The sequence below is a fragment of the Seriola dumerili genome, unplaced genomic scaffold (genome assembly GCF_002260705.1).
Source record: "Seriola dumerili isolate Sdu_G_001 unplaced genomic scaffold, Sdu_1.0 BDQW01000149.1, whole genome shotgun sequence".
Lineage (NCBI taxonomy): Eukaryota > Metazoa > Chordata > Actinopteri > Carangiformes > Carangidae > Seriola > Seriola dumerili.
The window spans coordinates 19,031,903-19,051,995 of record NW_019174404.1 but is presented as its reverse complement, the minus strand read 5'-3'; the positions used below and the strand labels follow the sequence as shown (position 1 = coordinate 19,051,995).

The 20,093-nt window shown below is 40.1% G+C and overlaps 1 protein-coding gene across 1 annotated transcript in view; it reads left to right on the top strand.

The window, feature by feature from the left end:
• The window catches only part of alk (ALK receptor tyrosine kinase), a 321,320-nt gene that overhangs the window by 171,646 nt on the left and 129,581 nt on the right, over positions 1 to 20,093 (top strand). The gene's annotated exons all lie outside the window — the stretch shown is intronic.

The following is a 20,093-nucleotide window of genomic DNA, read 5'->3' as shown; positions in this document are numbered from 1 at the left end:
ACCACAGCACCTGTGCCGGAAGGGCACCAGAACAGTCTCATGATCATCATGCACTCACACAAATATGACCATGTGAAGTTTTAACCCTGAAAAATGGTTGCATTAGCAACCATTTTGGTCGCATTCTGGAGCCCTGCTAACACATATACAAACACATATACATAAACACATTCAGTGTCGTAAAAATCCTTTGATAATTTTACATTTCACGTTGAATGCTGCCCAAGGTTACTCGTAGTCTTATTAACTTCATTAGTTTGGAGTGGAGGATGGATTAGATGTTTGTATTGGACAATTCTTATGGACTATTGAAAGTTTAGGTTGTCATTGGGATTAATGTTTGTTTTAGTGTGAACATGGGTTTTTTATGTGTTTGCTGTGTACAGCAAACACTTAAAACACATACTGAAGTTCCAAGATGTCATTGCGAATAGTACTAAGAGTCCCTGGAGCTGTGGTTCAAAGTCTGCTGCTGTGGTGCAGCCTTCAACGTCAGCCTTCAACAGGAAGCACTGGGGCTCTTCTTTGGCTGTAGCTAGCAGCAGCTTTTTTCTTGGCTTCAACAACTGATAATGGGCTTTGCTTGTACAAGGTCACATTGTCCCAGAATGACAGAACTGGCCTGAGCACAGAACTCAGTCCAAACGTCTGCTCTCCTCAGAACACGTTCCAATGCCTGTCTGCTGTAATCAGTGTTCGAGGCAGGTCGTCCGTTTGTTGCTGGGACTTGTAACACTCAATTTGACCTATCAGCATCGCCATCAGTAACATGAAGCTGCGAGTGTATTTGGATTGTCTCTTAATGACATTGGCACTGTGGCCTGTGGAACATCTGGCCTTCCCAGGCATAAGTTGGGTCATGGTGATTGAAAACACATCCTGTCTGACCCTGCGTACCATCAGTCACAGTGTCTCGCCCTTTCTCCCTTTCTTACTCACTCACTCATTAACACATACACACAAATGCACAGTAGCCCCCCCCCCCTGTAAGCCCAGTAAGGGTGGCATGGTTTTTCTCACACTGGGCCCATCCTGCTGCTCCTGATGTGAACTGATGAGACCTGTCAGCGCTTAGCGCACCATGCTAATTTCATCACACTGCTTGTGGATTGGAGCCTTAGTGTCTGTGCTAGCTCAGCTGCTGGCCCCAGCCCTAATATAATGAACTCACATAACTATGCATCTCACCTAATGGCATTAGTGTCAAATGGTTTGATAAAGACAGGTTGCCGCCTACTTTATTAGCCCTCACTGTTACTCTCCCTACCACCACCAGCAGCACACGGACACATTCTCACCCACCCGCTGAGATCTAATGAATGTAATGATGCTCGTGTGAAAGGACAGGAAGACTGAAATAACCTGGTGTAGAGGAAGAGAAAAGAAAAGATACCATGACAGCTATAGTCAAATGTCACAGTAAAATGTCATATTTTAGAGCTTTGACCTTCATAGTTATTGGCTTTTCCAGCAATAAAGCTGTTATTACTATGCTATAACGACATTGTCACTGAGTATTGGTAGTTTACAGCATTAAAATGATATAGCTATAGTAACTCAGGAAGGAGAGATTGTGACCATATTTCCTGCAACTTGACTGGTTGGTGGAGGCACACAATAATATAATAATAATTCTAGTTACACACTAATGTAGCTTGTACCAGCTTTAGTCTTGTATGTATTGTCAACAAAGCTACATGACCATGGTTAAATATTCACCTTGAACTTTGGTCTGTTTTATCATCAGTATGTATAATTTATATTATTCAGAAATGTATTAGGGAATTAATTACACATTACAAATTATCAATAACAAGCTCAACAAACAGCCCATATACAACTTGTATAGAATGGTGTGCTGAACACGTATACTGTATATTCCACATACTGTAAATACATCCAAATTCTCTCATACACAGTAACATCATAGTTTACATCACGTCTGTTTCCCTCAAACTACAAAAAATAAGAGAGATTTAATTCTCAAACATTGCATGCTGGGAAGTCTGCCAGTTTTGTTTCTTTAAAAACTTCATTTAATGAGTTGAGTGAATTCTCAGCAGTTCAATTCATCATTTCAAGTCAAAAGACCTCAAGTCAGAAAAGTGGTCTGAAATTTAAAACTAGTTGTTGTAAATTGAATTAACATTAAATTAACAAAACTGAAACATTACCATTAGGGTAACAAGAGAAGATTAGTGGATTCCACTACATTCTGGTAAGGTGTTCACGCTGTGTAACCATGATGCAAAGCACATTTCCATGGTGTTTCTTTTATGTTTATTTATTTTTATAAATTCAAATTTCATCAATCAAGTGCTGTGTTCATTCCCTGGGGCATTTGCATCAATATTGTATTTCAGCATCTCATTTTCTCTTCAGTCACCAAAGACACTAGTCAAATCCGTCTGGAGCACTTTGACTTAAGTCTGAGTTTGTGGACTCAGCATGTTCGTTTTAGCATTTATTTCCAAATCACTGTCACATAGGTGATAGCCAATGTGAGTCTTAAAATGTATCCATTTTCCCAAGAAATCCCCCTGGGTAATCTCGCAGTCATTGTTTCAGTCTGTCTTTATTCTCTATCGAGCTGAGTGCTGACGTGATACAACAGATTGAGGAGAGGGATAAGCTCACTCATTTTTGGCTATCATGTACAGTGGCAAACGTTCAGTGCCGCAAATTGAACTGCCCTAGGGCACAGGAAGCGCACGCTGTATCTGACAGCACATCGTGGATATTTTTCTTCTGCCTTTTTTTTTCCATTCGTCAGCGAAGACTCTGTTTTTGTATCTAGGTTTATATTTTAAAAAAACTATATTAACTTATTTTTTCATGTTAATCCATATAAAAATGTTTAATGGTAAGCTGGTATAGATAATGGATGGCAATAATAACATTTCTTTTACTATTCTAGTATTACTTAACCTTTAAATATTTCTATGGTAATTTTACGTCTTCTGTAGTTCTAGGTCACAGTTGCCTTACTGCAGGACAGCACTGCAAAGGAAAAGGTGTTGTTTACCTTGTTGGAGTGTTGTTTGCCACAAGAGGTAGTAATGTCATCAGCAGCTTGTTATCTAACTAATGTGACCGTTTCTGCCTTTGCTATTTCTTCCTGCAACATTTAAAATTGATCTTCTGATCAAATAGTTCAGAATGTGTCTATATCGTGTGTGTTGTTCTCTAGGTTTTTTTTTTTTTTTTAAGACTAAAAAAAGTTCTGCAAATTCTGTGGCTGCTTCACAGCAAAAGACTTTTGCAAACCTTTTAATGTGAAGCAGCATCAGCAAGAATGAGAGCATATCAGGTTGGCCACAGCACTGTTTGATACACTTGAAATGTATGTGTTGATGCCTTGGTGGAGCGTAGCACAATTAAATCAGGCCATGACTTGGAAAAACTTGAAACTTGGAAAAACAACATTAGAGAGCTTATCTTCAGTTTGTCCTGCAGCAACATACTTTGTGTTTTATATTGGTAGAGATGGAGGTTTAGATGGTATTTTTCACCTGTGGCGTCAGAAAAATATTATAGTTTGCTACCACTAAACTAGCACCCCTTGTGTTTATTAGTGCAGTGAAAGAAATAGCTGGTCTTTTAAAAACATAATCAATGCTGTGAAGCATGCTTGATAAGAGTGGGTGTATGTGCTCACCTGTTAGAGAGCAATTGAAGCTAATTAGTTTCTCATAATTGAGCCTGTATTACACAGGAATGCTATTATCCACTTAACTGCTCTTAAGTAAAATAAATAAACAACAATTTTGTGTTGTACACTTCATAAAAAGTACTTGATTGTTGTTAAATGCTGCAACAAGTGTGATTCCTTGTGGTCCAAACACTTGGCATAAAGTCAGTCTTTTGCACTGTGGCCATTTGCTGTCAGTAGGTGCTTCTTTACTACCAAGCCTGCCTCTCGTAAGGATTGATTTTATGGATCACTAACCATGCTACAGCTCCAGACATCTTGAGACTTCTTGTGCTTGTGTTCGCTTTTCATAAATTGGCAGTATTCTCAGTGTAGCAGTCTTGTTGCAAGTCAAGTGGTTATAGGACCAGGACTTTTTTCTCACCTCATCTCGCTACATTATTCACCTCCAGAAGAAGCACAAAGAAGGAAACAATACATTCAAGGGGACCTATTATGCTTTTCTGAGTTTTTCCTTACTTATAGTGTGTTAAATAGGTTTTTGTGCATGTAAATGGTCTCCAGAGTCACAAGGATCAAAGTTTACAAAGGGAGAAACTCTGTCAGGGTATTTTCTCAATTTTCTCCTTTGTATGAAACGCCTCATTGGGGTTCCAGCCATTACTTCCTGGTCCTATTGACGTCAGTACTTCACTTGGTGCTGCCCACCTGCAAATTTGGCACGCCCCCACACAAAGCACAGCACATAACTACTTATGGTGAAGAGTTTTCATTCGTGTAGCCATGCTGAAAAGACATTGTTCTTAATTTCCTGCAGAAATCTACTTCATTTTTCCACGGTTCTCCACTGCTCCAAACATTATAGTGTGAGCCCGCACTTCAAGGAGGACTGCTTCAGAAACCACGTCCAGTTCATCCCAAACCAGTATGATGGGGTTTAAATCTGGAGACTGTGCTGGTCTTTTTAGATTTATGCCATGCTGGAAAAATGGTGTTGTTATAAAACTGTTGAGTGATAGTGTATAGGAAATATAGATATGCACATTTACAAGTATAACCTTTAAATTTACACATTTATAGAAGATTTGTAATAGAAGACACCTCATGCAGTGATGTGTGGAAAGCCTGAGAGAGAGTCACATACAAACATGCCAGTCTCTGTACATTAGTCCTGATTAGTGTCTTCATGTCTCTATATAGCCCATATTCTACCACTGCCCTTCTTCCTCTTGCAATAATCATGTGGGTTTTCAGCAGCAGCAGCATTGTAATTAAAAAGACACACACACACACACACACACACACAAAATCTCCATTGGCCCACTGTCTTCCGCCCTTGCTGGGATTCAGTGACCCCCCACCGATTACCGCTCAGGTTGAATATTACCCCAGCAGGATGTCAGTTCATTGTGCACACTGATGCCGGCACTCCAAAGCCAGTACCCTACTGTGTGAGGGTTGTGCAGACGTGTGTGCATGATTTCTAAAATTGCTGGTTGTCTTCAACCTTCCTTTTCCCTGTTATGTGTCTTGGCCTTCTCCCCTTGTTTCTCTCCTCCGTCACTTCCTGCTCTGGCTGTGTATTGCATTTTACATGACTTTCTTTCTGTTCTCCAGGTTAGATTGTAGTTTGTTTTTTTTAATTGCTTCCCTATAACATCCCAACCACTCTCATGTAGAGACACAGAGAGAGAGAGACAGAAGGTATAATTCCAGATGGCCTATATCCTGAGCCAATCAGAGGAAATGCCTGTATAGTTTTGTTTCTGATGGTGGTTTGTCTCTCCAAAACAAGTGAGGGAGAGTTCAGGAAATTGAAGATGAGTCCGTCATTTAATAGAACATGGAGAAGAGCAGGTGAAATTGCTTTTAACAATGTACATCCTTCTGTCTCCTGGTACTCTCTGCTGTCATTATCTGCACTTATCTACATCTACAGATGACGCTCTAAATTGCCTTGAAAACCCAGATTCAAACTGATGCACTCTGTGCTGTTTTTGCCTAACTACTATTCCTGTATAAGTTGAAGCATAAAACATCAGGATAAATGCTGTAAGACTGTAGTAGAGTACATATTCTCTACTCACCAGCAGTGCAGCAAACCCGACAAATCTCCCACACGAGGGTTACCTGCCCCATCTCACTTTGCACTTCAAAGATGGCACGTCTGCCTTTTTATTTTTTTCTTTCTCTTTCCTCCTCGCCTCGCTTTACACGCTTAATTGTGCTGAGAGCTTTGATGGTGGGTGGGAAGAGAGTGAGTGCGGTGTTGAGGAGAAGAGGAATTGAGCATTGACACTAATTAGATAGAGAGCAAGTGAAAAAAGTATGCTTCTCAACACTACAGGCAATGTTGTCAAAGTGAATTGTTGGTAGTGAGGATGGGGTCGGAAAGTTGAAGGCATAAGCACCAGGTGAGTTCAAAGTTGTAGGCTGCTTGATGAATGCACCTGGTGGGAATAACATCTCAGGAGTTATTTGGTACACACAGTGCAGAGAGCATACAAAGGTTGCAAGGTCCATGTCTGCTGGCCCCTGGTGCGAGGATGCTGATGCAGTTGTTGCCTGTCCTGCGGGTAAATGCCTTAAGGCAGCAGATCAGCAGAATTTGTTAAAGCAGCTATGTGCCTGACACTGAAACATACTTTGATGGGAAACATTGAGAGCCCTTTGGGAAAGAGCAAGAAAGTGTCATGAATTAGCTGAAGATTAAGTAGCAATTTAAGACCTTCTTGCACATGAGTTACGATTGTTGATGTGATGCAAACCAAAACCAGCACAGAAGGCGGTGGGAATGGCAGTCTGTTAGAACAGCAGGCCTAAACTGCTTTTTAAACTTTAAAATAGGCAACCATGCAGAGAAGTCAAACAGTTTCCAGTCGTGAGCACCTTTTTTTCTCCATTGCAACACTGTCTCCATGTGTCAGGCTGTGCTGCTTTCTTATGCAGCTTATGATTGTGTTGCTTCAGTCTTTGAAATATTATAAAGTGCCTCCGGTGTTTAGTGCCGATCTTGACAGAAAACAGCAATCTCTTCGATACTAGTGAGGGCCCTTTTTTTCCGCTTTCTTCAAAGGCAGAGACGCAGCAAGGGCTGTCCGCAATGCTGGGTTGGTTAACAGTAGGGAAGGGAAAGAAATGGAAGTGAGAGGGTGGGAAGAGAAGGAGAGATCGACAAGATGGCCAGCAGTGACAGAAACATCAGTTGTGTGGGACAGGAAGAGAGAGAGTGGAAGAGAGAGAGAGGGAGAAAAGCGGGGCTGGTAATGACGCAAAAAGAGATTGGACACAAACAGATTGGAGGCACTGGGAGATGGAGTGAAATATCAGGCGTTGAAATAAAAGGGACTAAGAGACAAATAGACACATAGATACAAGATGAGAAAAGAGAAAGAAAAATTGTCACAGACACTGATGGAGTAAAAAGACATTAGAAGGAGAGAGATTTGAAGATAATACGTGGTAGGGAGAAAGATGAATGCTAGAAACAAGAGGATAGGCTATATCCTGTAAGACAGTGATGGAGAATGAAGACATCCTTGGCTGATAACAGTCAGTGCCCTACTTACAGCTGACATTAGAGGAAAATAGAGAGGCTCCTAAAAACACCTAAGAATATAAAGAAAAAATAAATTAAACCAAAAAAAATGGATTCATACATCAAGCCATAGTAATGTAAGAGTAATGCTAGTGCTACTTTTAGCATTTGATCAACATAATTAACTCCAATATTTAGCAGTGCTCCATACTGGGAATTCCCTGTTTGGAGATGGTGGTCAAACAGAGACATCAGGAAGGAGAAGAAATGTTCATTGATGAGAAGACATTTTGTCTATAAATGAATCTATCTCAGTACTTTCAACAGTAGTAAATTAAATTTGAGAACTTCTACACCGACTCAGATGATGCACAGATTCATTCATTTCCATAAGCTGCTTCATGCACAATGTGGGTTATTTATTTATTTAATCTTAACAATGATCACGCCATAATATTTAGGAACTTTGTTGGTATGGTTATGTTCTATTTTCTAAGAGTCTGAGACATGACTGAATTAATCAATTTGTCCCCACCTGTGAGGGTGCATAAGTCAACAGGATGTTACAGAAAGTTTCCATTTTTTCAGTGGAAAGATGCTCCACAGCTCACACCATCACTGTGCGTACAGCACTGCAGAATATACTATATGCAAGATATAGCCCTAACATTGGTATTATAAAAGAGATGCAGTATATGGACTGTACTTGTATAGTGCTTTTGTAGTCTCCTTGACCACTTATAGTAGGCTTCACACTACATGCCACATTCACCCATTCACTCAAACATGCCCAAGGACACTTTGACATGCAGACTGGAAGAGCTGGGGGTCGAACCACCAACCATCTGCTTGGTGGATGACCCACTCTACCTGCTGAGCCACGGCAGCGTGATTGGTCTAATAGCATCTGTTAGTAACTACAACACATCATAATCCTTCTTTTACTGAAAGTCAGTGTAGGACACTTCATTATGAGTCCTACTCTGAGGTGTGAGTGTTTTCTATCAAATGTCCTGATATGTTAATGAACAGTAGAAACTACACTTTCATGACTGATTTCCATTACCAAAATATTTGAATAATATGTCCCATGAAGTACCATATTCATACTATATATGTGTGTATGTTCATGTATCTATTCTTTCTCCTACGTTATGTTGTTTATTTATGTAGGACCTTCTTAGAGCAATTGTCACAAAGTGCTTCATAGTAAAAGATATTCAGAAGAACAGATGAAAGCAAAGGGCAGATCTGAAGTTCAAAGGAAACAAGTTTCTAAGTTTAGGAGTCACAATGTCAAAGGCATAGTCTCCCATAATCTTGAGCCTCTAGAGTGGCAAAACTACCAAGACATCCTTATCAGGAGACATCAGTGATCACACAGATTTAAATTGGATCCTGAATTTGAAGGGGAGCCAGTGTAAAGACATCAAGATTGGTTTCCTATGAGAGCTTTTACAGGACCTGTTGAAAAGATGTCTTGCTTAGCCAAGAGAAAAGAGTTTTACAGAAGTCTTGAGAGGATGATATGTGTAAATGATCATCCTTGTCTTGTCATCCCAATTTTAGCAATGTTCCTCAGCTGTATAACCAGTGAAATAAATCAAACGCATCAAGTGCTGGTAAAGAGTGAATGTCTCATCAAAAGTGATCCTATTAACTGGGGACAGTGGTAGATCAAACCGATGAACTGAATTGCAAGTATTTGAGAACAAAGATTCAGTCCTGATATGGGTAGTAAAAAGGTCTGTGATTAGTGGGAAGATAAGTATTGTGGACACAGGCATGATCTGAGGGTGTGGAGCAGATATTGTATGTAGTGTAAATAAAAGTCAACACTGTCACTCCAACCTGGCCTGTTTCATTCCACTGCAAATCACTATACAAAGAATCAGTGCACAGTACACCGTCTGGATCCTGCAGGCTCAGACAGCCTGGTGTCCCCCCAGCACCGAGGCACTGACTCTCAGACATCGTCAGGAATTCATTCCAGCCAAATTGAAGCTGATTTCACTGATTAAACCCTCCTCTCCATTTGAAGTGATGCCCATCAGGGATCCAGAGTGCAGTAATGATTGATTATAAAACTGTACTCTTGATCTTGAGTGTTTAAGTTTACCATGAAGAAATCCTTCATTATTAAATTTCATTTGGTTTTGGCTAGTTTTGTGGATGGAGAGGTGGGTCATAAGCCACATGTCTCAGCAAATGGCCAAGTAATCACTGAGTCACTGATATTGATCAAGAACCCTATCAGCCTCCTGCAGAAACATTATGGCCATTTCACACAATGATGTAGTTTGCAGCGCTGAGAGCAATGAACAAAATTTGAAGTTGCTGTTGTCATTGAACAATCTGAAGCCATCACTTTACTGCAGCTGAGAAAGTGTGGGTTTGTCAATTTTGAGCTTCAGCCAGAAACTACCACAAATCAATCTGTCAGTAAGGTAGTTGTCGGTTAGTCCAACAACTTCAGAAAGTTACTGTGCAGGTGTTATTGCAAAACAGCAGTGAAGTTTGTATGAACCCGATTACTGCAACACTTTTCAGTTAAGTTCACTTGGTGAGACAAAAGTCAGATCCTAATCCTTAGCAATTCCATTCAAACGTGGGATATATATTTCTCCGTAATGTGTTTCTTCCCAACTGCATTTACCTTGGCCAGTCACACTGCGTACTAATGTATGCTAATGTATTATAGATTCCACAGTGGAACAATAGTTGTCTGTGTATGTATTATCATATGAACAGATTTAATGATGCTAAAGCTGGGCATATTTTGTCAACGAACTGAAGATGCAAATCTTCATAAAGGGTCACAGATATATGACCCCATCTCAATCTCCATCCACATCCACATCTGGGTTGTTTTGAAATGGAAACAAAGTAGCTCATGTTGTTTGTAGATGCTGTTGTGTTGCTTCCATCTATTAATATGATGCGTGGGGCTAGATGACCTCAGTAACGGGCAAAATATACACACACAGCACACGTGCATAAACGACGTTTGTGTAAAATCCATATAGAGTGTGGCCAAAGGATTATGGTTATGGTGGTCATGCAGTTTTACAGCCGTGATCAGGCAACTGATCACATACTTGCTGACAAGGGTTCTCTTTAGGGTAATAGTGGAGCAGCCAAGCCCCTATTAGTGTCCATCAACTGCGGTGCTAAATGCCAAACTGACAGTGTAACTATTTAAAAATACCACAGGCTTGGATACCAAAGGGAGAGGAGAGATCTATGCCCTGCTAGCTGCATCTTCTTTGCCAGTCAGTGTCTGAAGCCAAGCTGAGCTGCTGCCCCAAGCCAAAGGTGTAATTGTGCCTGCAATCAAGAGTACAGTACCGTTCCAAAAAGAGCAGGCAGGAGAGCCAGAAAAGACTTGATGGAAAATCAAGTTCCCTTTTTGCTCAGTGAAATCATGTAGTCCCAGCAAATTAAAAGAATTCCTTCTTGAGTGCAGTATTGAAGCTGTGCTTTTAATGACCAACGATATAGTGTATAGACCATCTATATAAGAGGTCACTAATAGGCAGTCCGGACCAGGACCCAAACATATAACCTATAAATTGAGAATATTAAATTTTGTCAGAGCATTTTTATTTTAACCCACAAAGGTTTTCTAGCCTTTATGGCACTGGTCACGTGACACACTCAGCCAATCATTGCAACTCCAGTCAGTGAGTGCACAGATGAGACGACGTGGGGAAAGTGGGATAGAAGAGGGAAAGAAATAAAAGGACATGTTAAAGCTGTTCAACGAATGCTCTGGACCTTTGCTTGAGGAAATTTTGTCTAACTGGACCTCTTTGAATTTTAATTGAATACCCCTGAACTACATAGCACGCAAACTACAGCTATTTCAGGATGACTCTTATTAGAGGTCTTCACGGATCCAAAATGTTTGCTCTGAAATGGAGCTGTGGAAACCCCGAACCTGATCTGCACATATTCATTTGTACAAAAGAGAGAAAAGATCCAAAGGGGCCAGAGAACACAGTCAGACCAAACCTGATTAGATCTGAGGATACTTAGACTGTGCCCAAAATGCAGCTGACCCTATCAGACCCTGCCATAGAAAGAACACCAGCACCTGCAGCAGCATGATGATCTGTCAATTAACAAGCAGGTGTAGTGGAAAAGAACAGCACTAATATAGCCCACTAATATTATCTTACAAAGCTCCAGCTCTTAGTCACTGGAGTGGAATTACTTTATTAATTACAATACAGACAAATTGTAGTGGCCATGATATATTGCAATAGCTGGTGTAACAGAGGTAAAGTAACAATTTCAACTGTTAATTTAAGGACCAATTTAAGGTTTATTTACGTGTCTCCCTCTGAAATCAACAGTGCTTGAATTGTGAGATGCAACTTGTACCAATGAAACTCAACTCAAGAAATAAAGGGTTTAAAACTTCACACTTAAGCTGATCACTCACTTCAGGGACCTTTATTTTTCTTGGACAGGCCATCAACAGGCATTGAAATCACTCCTGCTTTGACTCTTCCAGGGCTCAGGTAATCCAGATAAATTAACATTTATTTCCATTTGCGAGAAATTTCTCAGCTGAGGAATTGATCCATACAGATGGCAAATGCAGCAATAGAAAAAAAGTGGCCCACCAATCAAACACAGCACTTAAAACTCTGGGAAGAGGAATTTATTGTTCTCAGTATTGCATAGCTCAATTACTTTATCCTGGTTGTTTTTCATCAGGACTCGGAGGTTAAAGAACGTTTATAGAAATCTCAATGAGATACCACAGCAGCGCAGATTCAGTATATTGACAATGGAGGTTTGCCCGCTTTTTCCACACGGTCTGACCTCTGACCTTCAATACACTCTGGGTTTTGTTGATGTGTTGAATGGTTCTTCCTGGTTGCAATTCACCAGCGTCCATGTCAGTGGAAGTAGGCTTGGTTACCATGGCAATCACGTTCTCCCATTCCCACAAACAGAAACGGCAAAGATGCAGAGAGGGAGAGAGGGATGAGTGGCTCTCAGAGGAGCACATTAAAACAGAGAGCAACACAGATGGATTTAGGCCTCCAGGGTTAGGCTTGGCTCACTGCTAGTGTATAAAGAAATATATAGCCTCCTGTAAAGACAGAATATATTACAAAAAAGGACAGTGCCTTGTTTATGAGGCATGCTGATGAACTCTTTGTAGCTCTGGGCAGTGCTTCTCTGTTCATGTCCTATATTGTAGACACATGCCATATTTATTATGGGGTGTTTACCTGCACATCTATTTTAAGTAACGATGTTTAAACAGATGAATACAAAAAAAATGTAGTTTTGCTCTTTAAATGAAATATATATGCCTTTGGTAAAACTAAAGTGACATTGTAGACCTTCAAAGAAAACTGACACTGGGTTTGATTTACAATTATAATCATAGATCTTAAGGAGATCATACATTAAACCACAACTGATGCAGGGCTAAACATTGCAAGTATATGCTCATATAATTATTTGTATTAATAAAAAAAAAAGATTATCAGTTAATTAAAGAAATCAAAAGTAACTCATTTTAGCACAGCTGAACATACACAACAGGTACCACCTTCTCATATTTAGCCAGTGCTGATCGACGTTTTCAGCGGTAACAAGGAAAAATGGCAGGTCATATCAGCTGTCATTAACTAATGTTAGTTCCATGACTAATTTGATACTGGATTTAGATTGGACGAAATGCTGTGAAACCCCATCCCCTGCATCCCTCCTTTGTTAGGTCCCAACTTCAAAACTCCTTATTAAATCAGTTTGCCTCTGTGTCTTATGCATACTGTGTGTTTATTGTTTAAAAAAAGATGAATTAATGTTGTTGTTTTTTTTTTTATAACTGTGCCCCAAAATGTCCATCTGTGTCCCTAAATGAGAAGATTTAGGGGCACAGATGGACATTTTGGGGCACAGTTAAAGAAACCCTTAAAATAAATAAGCATAGAATAACAGCACAGGGCTCTAAATCTTTTTCATCCTTACCTCTGCAGCTTTCTAAACAGCACATACATACAATCATATGTGAATTGTACATTACTGTGCAGCGTGCAGTCAGAATAGGGTGCATTTCATTATCAATCTTTCATCTAAACTGTACAAAGTTGCTTTTTTGTGTGTCTGACTGCAAGCTGCAGCCACTCAGTCACAAGTGTAGCAGTAGCTGGCCCTGACAAGGAAAAGGGGGCAATCAATATACTCCACCAGTATAAGCGTCATTTCGGGCAGTCGAACTGTAATCATTGTTCGTACTGGCATATCATGTGGAACCTGTTTGTGTCTATAATTGGGCCGGCTTGTGTTACAAGGCTTTATGACAAAACTGATAGTTTTTTGATTTCTGCTCGCCTCTACCCCTGCTGTTTTATTTCTTATATCTGCTCATTGCTGTCATCTATTAACACGAATACTGGCTCACTAAAAACCCTGTCCTCTCCAGCACAGTAAAAGTATGTTAGAATACCTCGGCTTCACTCAGAGGGAGGAATGGTGGATTGTTGTGTCGTGTTTTACCTCATATATCTCGAGGACCAGATTGTCTCGAATGATGTAGGCTGCTTTTGACTGGTTATTCTTCGAGCTTTCATTATAGTCGACATGTATACCACAGTCATTAGTTAAGGAAATCCATGGTGAGTTTCTTATTCTGCTAGCTGTGAGAGACTTTGCTGGGTGCAGCCACAAGTAATTAAAAGAAGCGCCTGTTTGGCAGGATAGCTAATTAAATTAGTTAGTTAATTGTGTGTCTGCGAGGATGCTTTGAGCTCCATGCATGCACAAATGGGGGGGTGAGCATTTTGAAATCAATGCATGTGTGTATATATGCGTTTTAAAAGGCTTTTATTTGAGTTCAGTTGAAAGCAGGCTTACTGAACCTGTGCGATCAATAATGTGTTTGAGTTTGTCTTTGCCTGTTTGTATTTGTGGGTACTGTCCAGTCTTTAAATAATCCAGTCAGTGCATCACTAGAGGACACAACCACAACCACAACCAATCTATGTGTGCAAACACAAGTGCAGGCATATAACCCCTCCCCCAGTCTGCCACTGTCTGCAGAGCCATGCTAAAGATGTGTGCACAAGCTGTGTTGTGCTGTGAGTGTTTACTGTTCAGTCCTTCTGGAAGTCTGATTGTATGTCTTAAGGTAAAAGAAATTGTCTGAGTGTAAATCATGTTTAAGAAAAAGAGGGTGATTTGTACAAGTGTGTGGTGGTTAATGTGAGCCTGTTCATGCATGCCACAAACCCACACGCCTCTCTCCATGTGCCACCACACATGTTTTATATGTGGCAGCGAATTTGTCAGCCAGAGCGTGAAGTGATGGTTGCCATCTGATAATAAACAGAAGGACTTGTTGAGCATGACTGAGCGCCCTTGCACTTCATTTCATTCTGTGACGGAGGCTAGCACTAAATTACCGCAGTCTGCTCACAGTCTTTCTCAGCACCAGCAAGTACCTGCAGGAGTCTGTATGGTATCAGCAGTCTCACACCCCCCCGACACCTTTATTGAACTGTACCACTATCAGCATCAACAGAAAACAACTGTTTCTGCTCAGGTTTCAAGCACACCGACACAATAGTAATGGGTTTTGCAATGGACAAAATGAAATCATGTTTTCATAAGAGATTATTAACATGACTCATTTTTTTTATTTATTTGTCACAAAAATTACTGCACCAATTTGCACCAAACTGGTGGGGGATGAGGCATGGGCCATGGGAGAACCCATTACATTTTCTGTTTTTATCAGGAAATAGGCTAATGATGTCCTGATGTAAAAAATCAGACATATTTATGGTATTGGGACCTATGAGTTCGCACAGCTTGGTGCAGATCTACATAATCTGGTGGAAGAAGATACTGAATCCTTAATAGTATAGTAATATTTAGGAATGCTTACATCACTATTTCATTCAACATGCAACTAATAAAATTACTAAAAATGATAGCAGTTACCACACAGCAATCAGACAATTCATATGGCTGTGAAGCTGTAATGCTGACATCATCATTTCACACAACAGCTGATGGAATCAGAACAAAAGATGTGTAGGATTGTTCGGCCTTTGTGGAGGTTTGCACCGCACTGTGCTCTTCTTTTGTTTTGTAATTGACATGAAAAGGCAAAGTGAACACAGCTGCCACCATCATCCCCATCATTTAATTTGATTTCCTCTCATTTTGTCTTTGTTTGAATGTTAGCAGTTCAGGGTAAGAAAGCTGTAATTAATACAGATTTGCTGATTATTGGCTATGTAGTGTCACTATACTGGGCTAAAATACTTGACTAATATTTGAGCATCCATATCTGATGTCCTGTTTCAGGTGGAGTCGTAATGTGCTCATGGACTAATGTGGCTTAATGGAGCATGAAAGAAACTATAAACCTTTGGTGAAAATCCAGTCTGTGGAACTGGCATATCTTTTCAGTTGCACTGCACTGGCAGAGGTACGCTCTCTACCAACTGCCAAGTAGTTACTTCTTTAATAACTACAAATTTAATATTGCTATGATATCGCAACAAAAAAACGAGTCGCTAAGATGTGTCACAGAGGAACTGTTCTTGGATTTATCCGTGTTTGTTTGCTCACTCCCACTCTCCTGGCACCAGTTCTTTAACCAGTTTAGGAGGACTGAGACATAGTTTAAGATGTAATGGATTCTTGTCACGTTTTCAGCTGTCACAAACTGGGCTGCTTCTCTGTTTATATTTCAATTTCCCCCCTTAACTTTCTAAGCTAAGGGGCTCTGCTGTTGTTGTGGTTTTTGGTCTCACAAGCAGAGCTTGATATTAACATTACTGCTCAAAGCAGCAGGTTAGTCAAAATGTCCACAATAAGGCAGTTATTGCTTCTTTACAGTTGGTTATAGGTGGTTGGCAAATCATTCTGTATGCTTGTTTACTTTGTGCTGCACTTCATAATGTCTACTGTGTAATTGAAAAAGAAGAACAGAGCAGAGAAAGAAAGTTTGATTTCTTAAAGGATACCTTATCCTTTCTCCTGTAGACCAGTATACCACCTAAAACACTGAGCATGTATCTGTCAATAACCTTAACTTTATGACTCCAGCCTCTAATGATGGAAACATGACATGCCTCCATGCACCAAACCACCCCTGCAATTATGTAAATTTTGCCCCATCATTGAACTCTATTCATACTCTTTCAAAAAGCTATAGAAGACTACAGAAGGATGGTGTCATGCCAAAAATCAATACTCAATAATAGTTTATTCCATTTTCCAACAGAACAAATGAGCGCATTTAAAGTGTAACCATCTATTTCCACACATTTTACATTATCATTTAATTCTTTTTGTTCTTTCATTGTTGCCTCATCATACTGCATATCGCTCCCCAAGTACACAGGCAATAGACACCCCTTCTATCATCTGAACAGGGTCCATGCAGCCTGCTACACACAGCACTGTGAGCTCACAGATACTCCACCTGCTTCTCCCTGCTGTGTGGTTCTTGGCTGCAGCCCTGGCGTAGTGCTTCCAGGCCTCTTGTTGAGAGCAGCTTTGGAATTTCTCCCTGCAAGGAGGCAGGGAGGAGGTGGTGGCAGGGGAAGGAAGTGTTGATTTCCCCCAGTGGATTGTGATCCATCAACTCCCCTTGCCTAGCTGAGAGGCTGCTGGCTGGCTGGTCCTTAGTCCCTTGTCAGCCATCCTAGACCATAACACACACTCATAAGCTAACACTGAAGAACAAAACTGCCTTCAGGTCGATCTGCGGCACACTCATGCACTGGAGCACATGCAAACACAAACACATTAATTCTTATCTGGGTAAATTAATTAAACATGCACACAAAATGCAGACTGCACACTTTTTCACATTAGCACGTACACAGGCACATTAGAGAAGTTTCTCTCTTTCTTCTGCACAGGAGGGTGGTGGAAGAGGGGTACAGAGAGACAAGGGCAGAAGAAAAATGGCAAAAAGGCCTTAATGTAGTTAATACAACAATCTCCCTTTTAGTGTTCCATAATCAGATAATATCCTAGCCTTAAGGAATTCACTCCAGGAGATACCATCGGCCTGCTGAGTAATCTTATCTACCTTCCCACAGACTTCATGATTGCTAGTTTTACTGGGTGGGTATCTGTTGCCGAGAGGGATTTTTTTTTTTTTTTTCGGGGTGCTTTTCCTACTCAGAGAATCTACTAATTTATGTATTCATTCCTTTTTGTCTCGACTACAAAGGCAGTACATGTCCCAGTTCTTTATATATTTCCCTCAGCTGTTGGATCTTGAGCCTATTTGCCAGGCAAGACCGTGTAACTAGTGTGAACGGATCCCGCCCATACCCTTCAACATGCCTCTGAAATTTTTTTTCTGTCTTTTGTCAGTGTCCAGTCAGTATGCAAGGCTTTTAGTGCATTCCTTTTAATTAGTTTTTTGACCACACTATTTGAACACACTGTATTCTGTATTCAGTCAATTCTGGGAAAGTGAGAGGTTATGATTGAATGCTTTGATGACCCCTCCGAAATGAAATGTTTAAAGTTTGACTTTGTATCAGACCTTTTTTTGCTGCTGTACTGCTGCGCTTCCAAACTTTATACATTTTCTCTGACATGGACAAAAAATACATGGCAGACCCAAAAGGTAGCAACAATCTTGTTGGACATTTGACTGTTAAAATGTGTCCTTTGACAGCTCACACCCTCAAAACAATGCAGTAATGGGACAGAGACATTTCTCTGACAATGTCATTTGAAGCCTTAAAATGTTAGCACTATTTGTGGCTTTAGGTTATTTAGGTTAGTTAGGGCTTGCTGGTGTGGGTTCTATTCAATATACAGTCGATGGTCTGGACCTGATTTTTGGGTCCTAGAGTTCACAAATTTTTATCCATTTTAAATTGGAAACAGACTGCTTTTAAACTCTTCTTCCCTTAGCTCTTCCAAGTGCTATTACTGTTGGTGCCGCTGTTGCAAAGACTTCTTCGCTTTCTGTTTCCCTCAGAGCTACTACTGACAACGAAGGACACAAAACGATCAACACCATTTTGGAAATAAGAGAGGCAAAGTGAAATTTAGAGATGCACCTGTTGCAACACAGCTACACAAACATATTGTAACTTTTCTTAAACGGACAATTCAAGTGTATGTTAATATGAAAAGATTGAACATTAGTAATTAATTAACTGTCTCTCCCTCACTCTGAACAAGGGTAAACAAAAATTATGTGACTGCTTTCTCGTTACAAACACCCAGTTGTATTAATAAATAATGAATTGGCAGGTTTTCTTACTTACTGATCTAGTAGAAACAATGCCATCTGAAAATTGGTTTTCAACCCTCTCAAGTGCCAAAGCTCTTTCTATCTAATGAATACCCGTCCAAGGTTTGCTCTTGTTTTACTTTGTTTTTTTTTACCTCTCCCTCATCGCCTTCTTTGCCTCCTCCGACAGCGGGGCTCTTTTCTCTTGGTGGATAGAGTTTCCACAGTTACTTCAGTTGTTCCACAGGGGAAAACTACCAATAGCTGCCAGGGGAAACAAAAGTGCTTTCCTCTTCCTGTTTTGGTTGCGCAAAGGCAGACGCACTTTTATCCGAGCCTTCATTTTCCTGGGAGATTTCGTTCTTGGTGGCGGACAGAATTGCACAGTGAAAGCGATGCTTACAGAGAAGCAGTCCAGAAGCTGCTGGTGTCATTATCCTATAGTCATTACAAAAAACTTGGCTATTGCCACTTTAAAGTGTTTAGAAAATGTAAATGATATTCATTGTGTTGACAAGCTCCAATGAGGTCCAAGTTAAAAAACAAAAACATACAGACAAATGACAAATTTACTGTTATTAGCTTTATTTAGACACTTTCACTTTTATATGAAGGTAGATTATTAGAGGTAATTGTTGTCTTGATTGCTATTGACTTAACTTTATTTGTGTAATGAGCAGTAATAGACTATTGACCAAAAGCATATTGTCAATGGTCAAGATAGACTTCATAGATTTAATTTTCTTTGCTTCATTATCAACTCCTACCAAGTTGTGTGTGTGTGTGTGTGTGTGTGTGTGTGTGTGTGTGTGTGTGTGTGTGTGTTGTGTGTGATGTGTGTGTGTGTGTGCGTGTGCGTTGTGCGTGTGCGTGTGTGTGGAGGAAAACAATAGTGAGCTGAATTTTGAATTTTTTCGTCAGCCATGTCAAAGGGAAATTTCTCTTGCCTCGTAGAGCTTTTCTGATTACTTATACTAGACTGATAATGTGTCAAGATTAAGTGTGTGAAACAAAGTGTTTCTGAAACATAATATGCGGTGAAGAAAATTAGGTCATACAACTACAAGCATAGAAGCAAGAGGAGTGGGAATGTTACAGGGATGGTTGTTGGTTTGAACCCTGAGATCAGTTAGGAAAGTATGGAGGGTAAAAAAAGCATTTTGGCTGTTCTAAACCTGCTCAGTGTGCAACAGCATAATTGAATGTATGAAAGTTGTGTGTACTGCAGCACATAACTTTTACACATTCAATGTATCTGCTGCAAGGCTGAGAGTTAGTGTAAATGTGTCCTGCAGGAGTATCTGATTAAAATTGAACAATAACTTTTCTAATAAAAATGTTCTTTTTTTTCATTTCAAGGAAAGTCAGCGCTGTAATAAGTACATAACAGAAAATGTGCATCTTAGAATTAATTTTAGAAAACAAAGGTGTAGCTTGAGTTTCCTTTTTTCTCTTTTGTTAACGCCATTTCACATCTTATCATCAACCAATCATTTTAAAGCATTGACACCTCCTTTTCTTTCTTTCCCTCTTATATTTCACTTCTACACTTTCCCCACTTATTTGTCTGACTATTTCTCTCATCTTGTCTCTCCCCTGTATGTGTGTCTCACTCACTGACTGAGAATGATTGGCTGAGTAGCATCACATGACTA